This window comes from Rousettus aegyptiacus, unplaced genomic scaffold (assembly GCF_014176215.1).
Source record: "Rousettus aegyptiacus isolate mRouAeg1 unplaced genomic scaffold, mRouAeg1.p scaffold_m13_p_10, whole genome shotgun sequence".
NCBI classification, from domain to species: domain Eukaryota; kingdom Metazoa; phylum Chordata; class Mammalia; order Chiroptera; family Pteropodidae; genus Rousettus; species Rousettus aegyptiacus.
Window position 1 is genome coordinate 53,816,437 of NW_023416285.1, and position 9,810 is coordinate 53,826,246.

General features: G+C 32.8%; 1 pseudogene; it reads left to right on the top strand.

Moving 5' to 3' along the window:
* Positions 1-219, top strand: LOC118608796 (annotated as a pseudogene).
* Positions 220-9,810: the final 9,591 nt, after the last annotated feature.

Consider the following 9,810-nt stretch of genomic DNA (forward strand, 5'->3'; position numbering starts at 1 on the left):
ATTGCTTCTCAGCCTTTTGGCTAAGATCACATGTAGTATCTGTTCTTACCAATTTAATGTTTTAAATTTTAACTTCCCTTAGGAACTTGATAAAGGAAGTGAGACATAGTCAAATTTGGGATATCTTTATGGTGTTAGGATTTAATAATTAGAGTTTCTTTGTATTTTATCCCAACTGTATAATTTAATTTCATTGCAGAATTTCTAACAATCCATTTTGATCAGCAAGGCTAGATATACTTGACCGAGAAATGAATAGCGAGTAAAATTATAGAACAACCTTTAAGTTGACTTAATTAATGTGCTGTTTGAGTCATTTCATAGGTTTCTCTTTGTTAAATCTAACTCCCACCAGCAGTCGCAGAAGGATAAACTGGGATTAAAGAAGTGAATTTGCAAAGTTGATACCTTGACAGTTCTGATTAAAACTGCTGATCTCATTCTTCAAGAGGACCGACCTTATTCTTGGGTAATCTCAGTTTAATGATTAAGTCCAATGAATACAGAGAACACGTACTGAAAGAGTGTTAATGGGGATGTTTTTCCTATTCCCTTTGTGTTTACTTTCCTTGAACTTTGTCAGTTACTCCAGGCCTCTTTCCTCTACCTTACTAACTCTAACACTGGTGAGGTCAGGTCATGTATCTGGTGAATTTGGGGAAAATAACTGGGCAAGCTGTTCAGCTGTACTTTTCTACCCTTGACAACAATCTGGCCACTAAAATATTCTGCTTTGCTCTCCAGATGTAGACTCCCCTCTGCTTCTATGTGGATATATACATGTACCTCAGTTCAGAATTATCTGCATCTAAGTCTGCCTAATTTTGAGACCGGGATTAACAAAACAATCTAAAAAACATAAAATTAAATCTACTGACTCAGTTTCAATTAATATTCAAGTTATTTTGGCTTTTATCTTTACCTTTTATGTTCTTTCTCAGAACTGGCATAGAAAAACAGATGTTCTCTTTATTGAGCTCTGTTCAGAGGCCTTAACATTTGGTTTTCATAACTATACTTTATTTCCAAATTGTGTCAGGTACACCTATTAAACTACAGTTCCAACATCCTATACTGCCTTCTTTCCCTATATAGATTTTATGCCATATTTCTAATGCATAAAATTTATGTCAGAGCAATAAAGTTAGCTAATTGATTCTCTTGATAGCATCTTTTTTGATCATCTTTTCCCCACTGATTTACCAATTCTATCTTTTTTATGAAACATGTTATAGCACACACACACATTTCTGGATTGATAGAAGGAAATATAAAGGAAAGTTGCAATCTTAAGACCTGCATGTAAGCTATCATTCAGATTTCCCTTTATCTCTGTCACTCAGAATTTCACTATATAATGGCTAAGAAAACTAAGAAAACTCCTTTTTGTTTTCACCTATCAACATACTGAACATGGAGACTGGCAAATATTTCTATTTTCAGGAGTCATGGCTTCTAGATTATGTATCCTATAACTACTATTTGCTCACTGACAGCACAGGAGATATGAGCTGGGACTGGAAAGAGAAAATCAGAGACTACTATGGGAGCCTCAGACTATACCTGAGACATCCTCAGATAATTTTCAGAAACAAATCTGAAGGAATTTAAGAGCAACTGAAGTTTCTGAAGAGCAGATGAAGTGAAAACAGAAACATAGTGTTTCACAATGTGTGTGACTCTATCTTTATCTTCATGTTATTGTGGTTTAGTGGGCATAATCTATACTTACTGACTTCATTGTATTACTTTTCACTTGAATAAAAAAGGTTACCAGTTTTGAATATCATACAAAGTGGCAGACCTTTCCTAATTTATGGAAAATAAAAAGTTGTTTTAAATAAGTTGGTGTTCCTCTGCCTTGACTGAAAACTTTATGCAGAAAATGTATAAAGTCATATATCTACTTCTTTTTGAATCCCTGATATGATAATCCACTGTTGAAAAATGGGAGGCCAATTATTATCTGTAATAAAATGGTGAACTTAAATTTCATGGCTAGAATTGGCTTTTGAGTTTATTTGTTTGGCCAGAAAAATTTTCAGTGTTGTTATTGGTGGTATAGTTTTCACGTTTTATTTTTACTTTTTAAAGAATTTGAATAGTCTATAGCTAGAATATATAGTCTCCAGTTCAGCACAAGCTCCTACTACTGCTTCTTGTTGAATTACGAATATATGTCACTTGCCTGATTTCCAAAAAATGTTTCAGTTTTTTGCTTGTCCAGGAAAGTCTCATCTAGTTTTTCCCTAAGATATGCTGTTCCTCCAAAGCAGTATTTTCTGTTTTCAAAATTTGGTATCAGATATAATGTTTTATTTGAAGCTGGAAATCTATTATTTTGTTAAACAATCCTAAGTCTTCTCTTTTATCATCAAACACACACACACACACACACACACACACACACACACACACACACACATGCACCCCAAAACAATAAGTTTCAAGGAAGAAATAAAAGTAAAATGAGTTAGTCTTTAGATACCAAAAAAACTCACATTAATATCTGGATGCTCCCAATTACTAGCTACATAGCCTCAGTCAGTAAGCTAGCATATCTGAATCTGTTTCACCACCACTAAAATTATTTCATAGCATTATTTTGAGAATAGAATAAAATGTTAAAAATATGCAAAATCACGTAGATGGTACATAAAATCTCATGTGCAGTACAGTACATAAAAAGCATATAAGAAATTGTAATTGCTTATATTAGTAGTATTATTATTGAAATTATTCAATGAAATAGTATATTAGAGTTAAGATTGTAAGCTTTAGAATTAGAGTTCTTATGTTTAAATCATGGCAATGCTACTTATCGTCAGGATGCTTTTGGCCAAATAATTTACTCCCTCTGCCTCAGTTTCCTCCTCTGTAAAAATGAACATAACTATAGTTCTTGATCATGGGATTGCAATGAGGGTGAGATTTAAATATATGTCAAGGTCTGAGAACTATTATTCACATATAGTAGGGCTTAATAAATGATAGATATTCTTCTCATTAGTAAATTCATTCACAGAGGGAATTTCATCCCAGAGTATGAATACGTTGTTATCTCTAAACACCAGCCTGGCAAAAACACATTTAACTCTGAAAATAACATACTTTGTTCAAAGCAAACATAAGACAACATGTCTTAAACCCAAACATAACGAAAGAGGAAACGGACAGATACAGACACAGACACACACACTCACACACACACATTCACACACACACAGAGCTAGTAGATGTTCGTGGAGAGAAAGACTAGGAATATTAATTTCCAAACTACTACTCTACAGTAAAGAAAGAACCACATTTGAAAACAATATGTATTGAAGCTTTGGCATAGTGTCTTGTATCAATAAATTCTTACTGAATTTTAATAGACAGAATTGTATTTTTAACTTTGTAGTTTAGCATATAATTAAGAATTCTAAAATCATTAATAGAAAATTGTGTCCAGATGATTCATGTTGGAAAAAAAGAAATTATGAAAAAATTAATATTAATAGAAGAAACATGCAGAGAATATTACCTCAAGTGTTTTATCAAATCCATCACATGTATACCACGAAATGCAAAATTAAACATGATTAATATTCTGTAAAGGTACACTTAAAAATACACTCAAAAAAAAAAAAGGAAGAAAGAAAGAAAGAGAAAAAAGAGGGCTAACATACGCAATGTCTAGAACTGGAAGGCAGTTACGAACTGCCTTAGGCAAAACCTAAGCTGTGTTGATTCTGCCCCATTCATCTATCACAGGTATGTTTAGTTCAAAACATTTATCCAGTGAAATTTCTCAGATCATAAAAACATTCTGTCATGAGTGATAATGAGATACTACATGATGTGATTGCCAAAAAACAATGTTAAGATGGCTTAACACTTTTACATGGATCCTTTAAAGCATAAATAAAACCCAAAGAAATAAACAAAACTAATTTTGTTTCATGCTTTATTCATTAGAGACAAAAGACTCTTGATTCTGAAGGTCAATTAGAAAAGTTGGTTTTTCCTTTGCTGAAGTGAAAATAATCTTGCTAAATACAGTGTCACTAAAGAGGTAGGAATGATTCAGTGAAATCATGCATCCTTTTGCATTTTGTTCTGATATTCAAAGACCATGAAAAATGATTTACAAAGGCCCTCATACAGCTCAATAAGGGGTTTTTGTAAAAATTCTAAAATGAAAATAAAAAGTTTATTCTTTCTTCTTTTGCTCTCAAATTTCTTTTCTTCCATAATATTAATGTATGCTTGTCCCTTCCATATCACTAATATATGTTAAACATTATTCCAATAACTGACCATATTTCCAGATAATTTTGAATTTAGAATAAGTGCAAAAAAATCTCATAGTCAATAAGTTGTACAATCTGTTTCCTTCCTTAAAAAATGCTTATTCAATTTTTAAAATATATTTCATTGAGCTAACTTTTGGAATTTAGCTGGTATATTATAGCTTAAGATAAAATACTACTAGGGACTTCTGTGTTTTTTTTTAAAAAAAAAACATTTGGGTACATTGTAAAATTAGACAAAAAAAAGAATGAACATCATGAATTGAGCAGAGGCATTCGGAATTGGAACTCGATTTCTGATTCTGCCTATACAGCTATATGATAGGAAAAGCTCATAGCATTTTCCCGTGCCTAGTTTCTTCTTCCTTCCAATGGAAATAATCACATTTTGTGTGTGTGATTCTCCACAATCACCAAATTTCCCTTCTCATTGACATGAGTCTTAAAAACTGCTAAATATGATTCTCCTGTAAGTAAGGGTGCCTACTGGGGAAAAATAAAATGTCTCTAGAAGAAAGAGATATCACAAATGTTTAAGCAGATGGTTTGCATGGAGATGAAAGCAGAGCTTGTGAGGCTTGGCATGACTAAATCACATGAAGAATCAGGTGTTGAAGAAAATTTTAACCACAAAAACAACAACAAAAAAATAAGACTTGTGGAATATAGGTGCTTTATTTAAGTTTTTTTTCCTTCAAGAACATTTGTCAGTGGTCAGTACAAGTGAGAAGTGAGGAAAAAACAGAAAATGTAGATAAAAAGAAGGTAAGGAAAAGGAATACTTCAAGATGTAAAGGTCTAAATCAGAATGACTAGGTAGAAAATTTAGTCTTCTAAAGCCCGCTAAGAATTTTTGTGCATAATAATAATATTTTATTAGAACTTTGGTAGGAAGTTTTGCTGTGATGATTGTCTATGCCATTTCATTTTCAACTACTTGCATTTGAAGAATCTCAATTTCTTCTCTTCCAAAATGTATATATTATGTAGTAAATGCTACTACAGTTACCACAAAAATTTTCAAATTATTTTTTCAAACAGCAACAAAATGCACACAGCATAATATACAAGAATTTTAAAACACTTACACAAGTGAATCAATCACTCTAGATCTTTAGGACTGGAAAGGTCCATGACACCTGACTCATTGCAGCAAAATATTCTAAGATTTAATTAAGGATAAACTTACAATTGAATATATAATCAAATTATATATGTAATTATTTATGTAATATTTACTATTTATGTAATATTTACTATTTACTATTTCTCTTTTAACATATATTTATACATATGCAGAATAAACACACCACACATGCAGAGAAAATTATTAGTATATCTCAGATTATCTATTTTTATGTAACAAACTATCTTAAAATATAGTGATGTAAACAAAACCATATCATCTTCAAAGATGCTGAGGATCAAGGATCCAGACAAGATGAAAAAATATATATAGCTTGTTCCTACCCTTTGATGTTGGGGGACTCAACTGAGAAGACTCAAATCTCAAATGCCCAAGTGTTGAAATATCCTGGAGATGTTTTCAATTACAGATTGGGAGCCTGGGCTGTGTTGACTTGAAAATGGCACTCAACTGGTAAGGGAAATCAGGGGTTCGTTACATGTACTTTCCTTGTGGCTTGGGTTTCCTCACAGCATGGTGGCCTCAGTATAATTTGACTTAGTACATAGCAGCTTAGAGCTCAAAAGCAAGCATTCTGGCAAACAAGATGATAGTTGATAATGTCTTATGACCCAGTATCAGAAGTTAGATGGTTTCATTTCTGATATATTATTTTAATTAAAGTAGTCACAATTTCATCCATACTCAAAGGGAAGAAACAAAGACCCTTCTTATTGAGAGGAGTATGAAAAATTTTACAGCCTTATTTTTTAAACCATCAGAAGTGTCAATGGTAAATACTGAAACAAAATTTCGTATTACAGTTGAAATCTTGATTGCTATAAAAAAAATTAGATTTTAATTATGGCTGTCTTTTTTCTTATTGATTTTAAGTAGAAGAAAAACAATGGAATCTATAGAAAAGGGTATTAATTACTCTCCCTATGTTTTCTTTCCAGCGCTGACAGCACACAAAACTATGCCATCAGCTCTCCTAAGAAATAAAAATTTGTAGGTAAGCTGTATGACAGCTGATTTTTGCTGTTAGTAAAGGAAGAGCAAAATCCTGGTTAAAAGCATTAGGTGCCCAGTGTAGAAGTGGGGCAAGAGGGTCAACTTCTTGTAATCCAAACAAACAAAAAAATTAAGTAGCTATAGGATGCCACAATGTGAAAACTATCCTTCACTGCTTACTTTCTCCATTCCCTACCAGAATGGGTTTTCATATTGCCACAGTTTTTTACTTTTCATCTGCTCATATGTTTAGACTCCTAAAATCTTTATCCTGTTGGTATTACTTTAGTTGGAAGAAATATATTCCTGAATATTACCGGCTCATAAGCTTTAGAGGGCCATACACTGACTTTTCTCTAGCTGCATCTCTCTCTGTGGGGCAAAGAATCTGGGAAGCCAGAAAGTCTGTTCTTCCTTCTAGATGATGTTTTAGGAGTCCCACCCAATGCTGGAATTCCCTGCACATATAATCAGCTCACTCTCAAATCTATGAAGGCTTTTCCCCATATCAGTCCTCCCCAGGGCAGACCTCTGCTTCAGTCATGCACACCCTCACCTCGCCCCCACTTCCCATCTTGACAGACGAGTAAGTGGTGGCTCTTTGCTTGGAAAGAGCAGTGGAGACAGAGCTTCGACTTGTGGTTACGTTTACATGAAACCCTTTTAAGTGGTAAATGGAGTTATGTGGGGCTGTGGGTCAGAGTTTCTTTTGTATTCTTGTCCTGACCTCAAAAATGTTGGAAGCATACCAGTTCTGGTAAAAATTTAGTAACAATTTTAGTAAAATTTTAAAAAGTAACTTATAAAATGGTTTTTTTTTCCTAGTCTCTTTCCATACTGACGTATTATTTTCCTGACATATGAGTCAGTAGAGATGAAAGTGTTAAGATTTTTTAAGCTTTGTATGTTATTATTTGAATAAAATGTCAGGCTGCACAGTCATCAATGGGCGCACTCACCACTCTTGGCACTCCACGTTGGGACTCTGAGCACACATCCAAAGTGTTATTGGTAGACATATAAGAATAGTATAAGACATATAGAATAGAATAGCTATTATGTACAATAATACTTTAAGAAGTTAATCATTCTAAGAGCGGTGTTTTGTTTGAGCTGGTTACGAATTATAGAACAGGCAATTCTGGAAAATGTGTTCCAAAATATGTGAATTACAAATGAATTTCTAGACTACAACTGATTTATTAACAATCATACCGAAATAGACAGCCAAATGGGTCTATCACTTAAAATTCTTCTCATTAAAATAGTATCATTTAACTTGAACTCATCTGTCTATAGAAACTTTTCAGAAGATTGGAATTCAAAAATGGAAAAAGAAATAGTTATATTCAAGTTAAGCCAGCCAGTGTTGGTCTACTTCCATATGTCTCTGAGCTCTATGGGGATTCTCTATGGGAGTCAGAATCCTAAGGGCTGACTCCTTGAGGCTTTCGCAACTTTTATTGTCACTGCTTGCTTCCTATGTTTATGAAATTATTGAAAGTCTTATTTTTATGTCATCCTAAATCGTATACTTCTTGCAAAATACTAAAACTAAGTTTGAGAAATAGAAGTTTAGCGATAAAATACAATGCCCCCTCACTAAAAAGATGAAGAAAGAAGGATGGTATATTTATATTTGGGAAGTTTGCTGATCTGTTGGGCTAGTTATGTTTTAGAACAATATTAACTCGATAAAGAAAGGCTTTCTCCTTGTCTACACTGAAAGCCATGAGGAGAAATACACACTTCCACTGTTGCTAAGGGGCATATGTTATAACTTTTCACAGTCCCCTGAGAATGTTAAATAAAATTGGAATCCTTAGTTGCTACCATGATGAGTGAGTACCTTAGTCATAATGTATACGTCTGGTGCTTAAAGGTTTTTTTTGGTCTCTTGTTGGATAAGAAGTCTTACTCATAGGACTGACAAATGGCTTCAATGTGTAGTCATTTTACATTACTATGAAGCCTTCAAAAGTTGAATCTGGTTAGACATCATCATAAAAGTCATGTAAATATATTTGACATGTGTCCGAGTTGATTAAATATATTGTTCAGTACACCTCCCCCAGCATAGTGAATAGCATGGGTTAAAACATTTTAACTAAAAGGAAGATCAAAAGTAGGGGCTCAAAAAATAAAATGTAAAGTAGAGCAAAGGAAAACAGCAAAGGAGATGTGAGAGTGTTTTCTAGAAGAGTATGACAGTGTTAGGGAAATGTAAAAAGACACCAGGGGACATGGTCATGGACCTGAATTTAAAGCGAGACCAGTTACCACAGCAATGTTTTTTTCTAGCTTTGAGCACAAAGTAGGCGGAATGCTTAATTTCATCAAGGTGGGAATTTTGCAAAACAAGCATGATGAGATGTGACAGAGACAACAAAGCTGAGAAAGTAAAAAGGGGTGATTAGAACGAGTTATCATGGAGTGTTTATTGAATAAAGTCTCTAGGATATGGTTATTAAACATTATAAATGTAGCAATAATAATTAGCAAAGATTACTTTCTATGTGTCAAGCTGATCTTGTATCACTTTATTTAATCTTAAAAATTCCCTTTTAGATAGGTACAATTATTAGCTCCATTTTATAAATGGAGAGACGAAGCAATTAAATTTTCTAAATCAGATAGCTCATTTACTTAGCTATTAAGTATAGCCTAGTCATAAAAACCTGTAGGAAATAAAACTAGGATGAATTCAAAACTGTGTAAAATTTTAAATAAATACAATATATTGAGATTGGAAAGACAGAATATAGGAAATACAGCTGTGGTTAGGGTACAAAACTAAAATAGGACAAAATATTTTTGGAATGAGTTAACCAATGATTATTGAGAGGGGTAGAAGAAAATGGACAGCCTTATCAGCATAAGTAGGTTGTCATGAAAGAACACTTTTGGAGATTTTATTCTCTTCACGCAGGCAGGTTGCATAAACACACACCAACAGGAATGTTTTATTTAAGTAATATTGAAAGAACCCACAAAACAGAAAGATCCTATTTAAACAAACTTAATGAAAAAAAAAAAATCAGGAGATTTTTAAATGTAGTTAAAAAATTAGAAACGTGACAAAGAACATTTCAAAAATTATGCTTTCCAAATTAAAATATTCAATGGTAGAACAGAAATAGATACGCATGAAAACTGAGTTACCTTAAAAAGTTAAATAAAAAAAAAAACTATCTTATAAATAAAAATACAAAAAAAAGAAGAAAAATGTAAGTGACAAGATTAGGTATTAGAGAAATGGAGGAGAGATCAAGGGCACTCTGTAAAGATCAATAAGGGATTCAGAAAGACAAAAAAATGAAATCAGTAATCAAAAACTGATTTTAAAAAGTTATACTGTGATAAAGAATAAATTAA